We start from the raw sequence: 9,437 nt of genomic DNA on the forward strand, positions 1-9,437 counted from the left end.
TGCTTAATTTAATTTCTTCTTAATATATAAACAATATCAATATTTGCCTCTCCAAATTAATCACATTTTACGTATCATTTCTATATGTTTTTCTATTTTACTATTAATAACATATATACTCAAATTTAATTGGATATATACCATTGGCTATATTTACCAAATTTCATTCTTTTTTACTAGTAAATCCTTTTTTTTCTTTCCTCCTTTCAACCATTTTCTCTTAGTCTCTCAGGAAATTCACTTCTCTTATGCTTTCTTTTCTTCACCCATATACTTAGCTTTTTCTTTTTCTTAATCTTGAAATTTCTATATTTTTTCTTTCCAATCTTTTTTCTCCTTTTTAATTCTGTTGTTTTAATACTTCTCTCCAGTCCCCCGCATCTTTACCCATTAATCCCACCTTTGCTCTTTAATGTTCACTTTTGGGGGGCCACTTCCCCCTTGTCTCCTTTAAGTATATAGCTGTAAATCCAAATATAATCATCTAAGTATTTTTCTTTTTCAATCTTTTTCTTCTATAGTGGCTTCTTGTTCCTCATTCAATCCCTTTTCTTTCTCCTTTTCTCCTCCTTTTTCTAGGTGTTCCCTCTGAGTTTCCACTATTTTTTCCCATTTAACATTTCATGTGCATTTTTTATCATATCAAGTAATTTGTTATACATCCAAAATTCCATTTTGTCTCTTTGGTTAATTAAACAATTTTTAAAAAAACGTTTTCTGTTGTATCACATTTACTTCAGCTTAAAGTTCTTTTTTTTCTTTTCTTATTTCCAATTTCTAAAGTTCAGTTCCACTTTTATTTACTTTTCTTCTTCCACCGAAACAGTAAATCCAATCCATAACTCTGTTCCAAAAACAAATCCTCCTTGTTTTTTCACACCTTCAATGTATCTTTACATTGAAGATTACAGCTGTATTTCCCCCCCACCCCGTTATTTTCTATTAAGTCTTGTAGTATCCTCTTTTCACCAGTAGATGTCTCCCTCTCCGCTCTAGGCAATGTGTTCTAGCTGTGAAAGCTGTCAAATCCGTATTTATTCCATGAAAAAAATAGAAAAAGGTAAAAAAAGAAAGAAAGGAAATTTCCCCCTGAGTTCTTTTATTATTTTTGATGTTTCCAAGTCCAAATTTGGGAATAAAAAGTCTTCTAGGGCTTTCCATTTTAGTCTCTGCCCTTTCATTTTTTCCTCTGTTAAATCCCCCATCTGCCAAATAGCCGCTGATTTAAGGTTTAAGGTTTTAAGGTTTTATTGGGATTTATATGCCGCCCTTTTCCCTGAGGGGACTCAGGGCGGCTTACAACCACAGGGGAGGGGGGTGCAAGGTCAAAAACAAAACAATATGTGCACAAAGAAAAAATAATAAAACACAACTTTCATTCAGCGATCAAACACTCGGGCGGGTAATTGGAAACCTATCCCCAGGCCTGCTGGGAGAGCCAGATCTTGAGGGCTGCGCGGAAGGTCTGGATAGTGGTGAGGGTACGGATCTCCATGGGGAGCTCGTTCCACAGGGTCGGGGCGGCAACAGAAAAGGCTCTCCTCCGTGTGGTCGCCAGTCGACATTGACTGGCAGATGGAATTCGGAGGAGGCCCAGTCTGTGCGATCTAATTGGTCGATTTAGGGAGGTAATCGGCAGAAGGCGGTCTCTCAAGTACCCAGACCCGCTACCATGGAGTGCTTTAAAGATGGTCATCAGTATCCTGAAGCGCACCCGGAGACCAACAGGCAGCCAATGCAGCTCGCGGAGGACAGGTGTAACGTGGGCGAACCGCGGTGCGCCCACTATCACTCGCGCGGCTGCATTTTGGACTAGCTGCAGTCGCCGGATGCACTTCAGGGGCAGCCCCATGTAGAGCCCATTGCAGTATTCCAGTCTAGAGATCACAAGGGCTCGAGTGACTGTTGTGAGAGCCCCCCGGTCTAGGTAGGGCCGCAACTGGCGGACCAGGCGAACCTGGGCAAATGCCCCCCTGGTCACAGCTGACAGCTGGTGATCAAAAGTCAGCTGTGGGTCCAGGAGGACTCCTAAGTTGCGGACCCTATCTGAGGGGTATAAAATTTGACCCCCCAGCCTAAGCGTTGGTATATTAGCCAAATTATTGGGGGGGAAACACAACAGCCACTCGGTCTTATCCGGGTTGAGTACCAGTTTGTTAGCACTCATCCAGTTCCTAACGGCCTCCAAACCCTGGTTCATCACGTCCACCGCTTCATTGAGTTGGCACGGGGCGGACAGATACAATTGCGTATCGTCCGCATATTGATGGTATTTTATCCCGTGCCTCCGAATGATCTCGCCCAGCGGTTTCATGTATATGTTAAATAGTAGGGGGGATAGGACCGAACCCTGAGGTACCCCACATGTTAGGGGCCTCAGGGACGATCTCTGCCCCCCGACCAACACCGACTGCGACCTGTCCGAGAGGTAGGAGGAGAACCACCGCAGAACAGTGCCTCCCACTCCCACCTCCCGCAGTCGTCGCAGAAGGATACCATGGTCGATGGTATCGAAAGCCGCTGAGAGGTCAAGGAGAACCAGGATGGACGCATAGCCTCCATCTCTGGCCCTCCAGAGATCATCGGTCAATGCGACCAAAGCGGTTTCTGTGCTGTAACCAGGTCTGAAGCCGGACTGGAAGGGGTCAAGATAGCTAGCTTCCTCCAAGGCCCGTTGAAGCTGAAAGGCCACCACCTTCTCAACAACCTTCCCGATAAAGGGAAGGTTGGAGACAGGACGAAAGTTGTTTAAGATGGCTGGATCTAACGATGGTTTCTTCAGGAGGGGTCTCACCACCGCCGTTTTAAGTACGGCGGGGAAGTGCCCCTCCCGAAGGGAGGCGGTGACAACCGCCTGGATCCAGCCATGTGTCACCTCCCTGCTGTTAGCCACCAGCCAGGAGGGACACGGGTCCAAAATACAAGTGGAGGCACTTACAGCTCGAATGGCCTTGTCCACATCCCCAGAGGCAACTTCCTGGAACTCAACCCAGAGCTGATGTAACAAGTAATCCTCCTGTGACTCAGCTGGACCTACTGCGGTGGAGTCCAAGTCCGATCGAAACCGAGCTACTTTGTCCGCCAAGAATTGAGCATAATCCTCAGCCCTACCCTGCAAGGGGTCTCCCGCATCCCTCCTATTAAGGAGGGAGCGGGTTATCCTAAACAGGGCGGCTGGGCGCGACTCGGCGGACGCAACCAAGGCAGAAATATAAGATCTTTTTGCGGTTCTTAATGCTCGGACATAGTCCGGGCATTTCCACTCCAGGTCTCTTTTAAATCCAAATTTAAAGTTGGGTTGATCACTCTTTCACCCAGGTCCAACACTTTGTTTCAGCACCTCTCCTGCTCAAATGGTTTGGTCCGGTTGCCCCGACTTTAAAGCCGCCATTAATGTGGCCGCTGCCACTGCTAATTTGAAGAACTTTATCTCAGACCTTTCGAGAAACTGCCAGTTCCTCTTTGGTTATCAAGATGTTTCTTCTTTTTCACTTGTTCCTCCAGAATGGTTTTGATCCGAAGGTCCCTGGTAGCGGGTGTCCGGTTGGGTTTTCACAGAGCCCATCAGAGCTCTGTTATTTTCCAACTGTTCCTGTTGCGGTGCTTCCAGCTTCCTAACCATCTGCCTTCTTGCAGCTTTCTGTTATGAATGCCTATTCCAACTAGCAGAGCTAATAGACAGGGATTAAAGAGTTATAGTCTAAAATTTCTAGAAGACTGCTTACATGCTGTGAACTTGTCTGAAAGTTTAATTTTAGATCCTGACTATCTCCCCATCTCAGTCCTGTTCTGCTGCTTCCATTGTGAAAGAATGTTATTTTGACTATATCTCACCCAAACTCCATACAATTCCCCCTCTCATTTTCCCACAGTAGAAAATGTGGCCCAAATGTAAAAGATGGCTTCGAGGTCTGACAGAACATAATACGGAGACAGAGTGTATATCTTGCAGACTATTTAGTGCTTATCAGGTAACTAGATTAAAGAATTATGAATATTTCGTTGCCACTGTTGTCATGCGGTGAAAGAAATTCCAAAGATGTAAAGATAGTTACAGTAGGAACCTGAACTAAAAACAAGCATCAATGTGGGAAAGTTCAAAACAGTGAAAAATGGAATAAACTCATTTAATATATAAGGCATCAGCTAACTGAAAGATACTCTAATTGAATGCTTGTCCTTATAACCAGGAAAAAAACAGCAAGGGCTGTACTTCATTACAATGCAGTCAAGAACTGAATAAGGACGATTGGACTTCATAGACAACATATTAAAATGACAGAGATCCAGTTTATGATCTATCCCTGATGCAGAAAAGATGTCTGACAAGTTTTGTGGTGAACTTCAGTCCTTACAGAAACTAGAAATTGTATTTTGTTTTGTATTGTAATAAAAAGGAGGGAAATATAACCGAACTATATCATCTAGAAAATAGAAATGAAGTACTGTAATAGTTCATTGTTTTCTTTCAATCTAGTTATTTTTCTGAATTTCAAGTTCATGCTCATGTGTAATTTTCAAGTCAAGCTAAAGAGGAAAAATGAAGACGGCTATTTGCTGTCATCTCTTGAGAATATATCACCATTTTAAGGATAACATCAGAAACCGCTTGAAATCCTCATTGACAGAAAACAGGAACTATGGAATTAAATCAAAGAGGTTGTTAAGAATATATGTAAAAGAAACAGCCAACAACCAAGGAACAGAAGAAAGCAAATGGGATATTCAAATTAATTGTAGAAATTATCAAGAAGAGAAATTGTTAAGAAGCCAAAGGCAAGAAAGACAATGATCTCAAGAAGCAATTTAATTAAGGATTTCAGAACGTTTTTAGAAAAGACAGCAAGCAGGAACACAATAACCTCTGTAAAAACATCAGTCTTAATCTTGATTATGGAATTACAACCATTACTACCGGTTTGGCCGAACCATTAGTGGTTTGGCAGCCAGGGTCGCTGGAACTGGCAGTGACCAAGGTTGGCCGCACCCCCAAACCGGTTGTCTCGGTGATGGTGTAGGCACCCCTATCTTGTATTTCGCTTCTGTCCATGCACAGAACAATTTTTATTGCACTGTGCATGCACACGCAATGTGCCCACGAGCGAACCTGCAGTAGTGCCTGTCGGAACTCACATATACATGCGTGTGTGACTGTGTGTCTGTGTATACACACATATATACCACACAAAAAATAGAAAAACACCCAGAAAAATAATGAAAGAATTTCAAAAGATCATTGAACTCAGAAATTTCTAACACTAAATTAATATACTAGATAGATTAGCAATTGATTAAAAATGATTAAACAAAAAATAGGAGCTTACTGAAGTTTTGTATACTAGCAATGGCAGCATCCACAATACTTCAGAAGTTATTTCTTTATATATCAGAGCCTCAAGTAGTCGAAGTGATGACAGGTCAGCACTCCAATTGTTACTAAGTCAGGGGGTTAATGGTATTGATGGAATATCTACAGAAAAATGAGAACCAAAAGAAGAATCCATAAAGATTTTAACCGAACCCATCAGCAAATCTGGGGAACAACACAATGATTTAGAGATTGGAAGAGGTAACTCCATGTATTGATATTAAAGAAAGGAGATTTAAGAAAGTGAACAAACTATTGTACAATATTTTTAAATTCACATACTACAGAAATAATGCTTAGGATTGTCAAATGCAGATGTCTAAATCCAATGGTGGGATTCAAATAATTTAACAACCGATTCTCTGCCCTAATGACTATCTGGGTAGGTGGGGCTCGGTGGTCATGTGACTGGGTAGGTGTGGCCAACTCAAGGTCATTCAGGTCAATGGGCGCTTCGCCTTAGCTGTTACAATGTAATAAGGGTTAACCGGAGAGGCAGTTTCTGTAAGCAGGTCAATAAAGATTAGGCTAGAAACAACACTAGAATGTTTCCTTCCTGCCTTCCTTATAGGATTAGCCCTGTAAAGTGGAAAAAACAAAATGAGATTTCTTCCAACAACTGGTTCTCTGAACTACTTAGGAAGTTACCAACCGGTTCTCCCGAATAGGTGCGAACGGGCTGAATCCCACCACTGTCTAAATCAGAGGGGGTATTCAGCAGGTTTTGACCAGTTCTGGAGAACCTGTAGTGGAAAATTTGAGTAGTTTGGAGAACTGGTAAATACTAACTGCCCCCGCCTCCATCTGTTCTCTGCTTCCTGAGTCCCAGCTGAGGGAATGGGGATTTTATAGTATCCTTCCCCTGCCATGTGCACCAAGCCACACCCATAGAACCAGTAGTAAAAAATATTGAATCCCACCACTGGTCTACATGTCATGCCTAATGCTGACACTGAGGTAAGTAAGTAAGATCTTTATTACAGTCAAAGACAATATACATTTGTCTTTATACTATATTAAAAATACTAACATTAAAATATAATTAAAAGTATTTACATTAAAAGTGGATAATAACATTATGGTCCAAAGTTTGTTAAAGGTATGTCCAGATAATTGGTACAAGATGGTACTATACTGTAGCCAATTTTTTTCTTATGGACATTGCAGCAGCACATAACTTTGCCACTGCATACGTGGTAACCGGGTTAGTGTCCTGGAGGAGAAAGCCTAGATAAAAATTGTCTGCCCTCCGTGGCAATCTCTCTAATAAGGGGAGAATATATGCAGACTTACAAGCTCTGTATAGCTCACAGTGTAATAGTACATGTGAATTATCTTCCACTTCTCCTTTACCACATATACAAACGTGTTCGGCTATAGGTGTTCTCTTATACCTGCCCTGGAGGAGTGCTGAAGGAAGAATGTTAAATCTGGCTCTGAAGAAAGCTATTCTTTGTTTTGGAGAGATCAGGTCATTTAGATATCTTGCCGATTCCCACACACCCTGTTTGATTCTGTCCCTACTGTGGAAAGGCAACCTATTTAGTTCTTCTTTAGTTCTTCTTGCCTAATGCTGACACTGAGGAGTATGACACGTAAGATTCTCCTGCGGGACAGCAGGTTGCATTTCAATCTGAGGAAGCTTCAAGGATTCAATCAGTGAGGCTAATCAACATGATCAGGAGTTTTGCTGATCAATAGTCACTAAAAGCAGCTGTGCCTGCTGTCAGACGATGAGGCATTGCAATTGGAAAAACCATTCAGCCTCAGAGCACATGGTATGCAATGGCGAACAGAGCAATGGCAGTCAGTGACTCTCCTTGCATATCTTGAGTGCTCAAAGCCTTTCAAATAACTTTATCAAATTTCAAAAGAACGATGAAATACAAAATCACAATGGGGAAAAAATAGAAGGGCTGGGGGAAAAGTGAGAAACATTTCTTAGAAAAATACAAAAAAGAAATCTATCAAAACTGACTTCTGATTTTCCCCAGTACTGATAGAATATATAATATAGCAGCCTTTTGCTCTAGGTTTCTATACATGAAAGTTATATGACAATAATATAATGCAAACACCCTTTTATTTCTCTCTCTCTCCTTCCTCTCTCCCTCTCATCTGGGGCAAAACATTACATGGAAAGGGAGATGCCAGACATTCAAGCTAGTTTCAGAAAAATCTGAGGAACAAAATACACTATTTTTGAAGTATTCTGGACAACTGAGAATATCAAAGAATAATAATAAAAAATAAATCAACATGTGCTTCATTGATTATTATGTCAGCCAGGTGCTATGAGATGTGCTTAGAAAAATGGGAATCCCACAATATCTGATTGTGCTGATATCTGATAAGGAACATATACACAGGACCAGGAAATTACAGTCCAGATAAATCATGTCAAAACAATCAGTGAAAGATTGAATTCCTCTGAGAAACAGTATAGCCCCCTTCATTCATCCAGGATAAATTCCTTTCTTGTGACCAGTTTAATCTGTTTTAATATATTGGGGACTGCAAAGGATTATCTGGGAGACCATTTGACCACAAAGGTCTCCATCCTACCCATGGAGTTCATCTCTCCATGAACTACATTTTTATGAGCTCCCATAAATGAGTCACAATTTAACATCACATGTTTCACCTTAGCAATTATCTTCACTTACCCTATGGTGAATGTACTTGTCTCTATAATATGCTTTGCATCAAAGTCCAATTTCTACCTCATTCTTTTCATAATAATAGAGTTGGAAGCGACCTTGGAGGTCTTCTAGTCCAACCCACTGCCCAAGTAGGAAACCCTATATCATTTCAGACAAATGGTTGTTCAATCTTTTCTTCAAAGCGCACACTCAGCAAACTGGTTGTTAAGACAGTAGGATCCCTCCCCTGACAATAAGGTATTCAGAAAAGAAGCAGTTTAAAGATTAATTCTTTAGACCAAGTCTATTTGAAAAAACGGAGGATTTATCCTTTGGCTCTAAGCCATTCACTTCTTCTTGGTTTAACAGGTTAGCAGCACTTCTTAGTAGCAAGTAGAGGGTGAACTATGGAAGCAGAACAAGCAATACAGGAAACAAATCTGAAAAAAAAAGATTTTAATTCATTCCACCCTCCCTTGTAAAAGATCTCCTTTGGAAAGATGTTCTATGTTGGGGATTATGAGGATTATTATTGCTACAACTATAGGATCTTTTATTTCTACTTTTTCTTGCATAAACACACAACAGGGTAGAGATATGAGAACATTAATAAAAATGAATTTGGTAAGGCTGGTCAACCAGATGTTACTTCCAATGTTTGTTTGTCCCATCAGTTATTCTGTAAAACACTTGATATGAAATGGTTTCTTAGCATTTGGGGAATGAAAACAGTTTTCCCAGGACAAGTTTCAATGATCCAGTTTTTAGGAGCACATTCTCACCATCTTATGACAGAACCTTTATGGGCAAAAGGCTCACTTTGTGTTCCCAGCAGAAGGTTTAAGTCACCACAGCAGCTGAAGATTGATGCTAGCCCTAGTACAAAACCTTTCAGCATTGACCATCCATTGAATCTGCACAAAGGTTTGATACAGAACAGGAAGAATGGGAAGTAATAGTCTCAGAAATAATTAGGTTTTCTTAAGAGTGCCTTGGTTTTCTTTCATTCATTGGGTTTAGGTGTGGAGAAATGGACTGTGTTAGTGTAAGAAGACAATATGGAGAGGGAGGCATTGGGTATCCATGTTTCAAACTTCTTGGAAAAAGAAAGAATGGGGACTATTCTAGTGAGAACGGAATAAACTGGAATAAAACAGGCAGCTCTTGCTACCAAAGTGAGAGTGCTAAAGAGGTTCACCAAAACTCAGCCCCCTGGCCCTTCCCACTCATAAATGGGGAAACATGCAGGTGATCAACTCCTGATGTCTCTGTTAAACAGGGAGAATAGAGGTGATCAATTCAGTTTTGGAAATATCATATTATCTCTATAATTAAAAGTCATCCTTTCTCACCAAGTTAATGTACTTCTGTTGCTGTCTGAACATCTCCCCCTCCCAATTCATGGAGATAAGCTTCCTGCTAGTGTT

This window comes from Thamnophis sirtalis, unplaced genomic scaffold, assembly GCF_051295495.1.
Source record: "Thamnophis sirtalis isolate CommonGarterSnake01/CBP01778 unplaced genomic scaffold, rThaSir2_p1.2 scaffold_1, whole genome shotgun sequence".
NCBI lineage: Eukaryota > Metazoa > Chordata > Lepidosauria > Squamata > Natricidae > Thamnophis > Thamnophis sirtalis.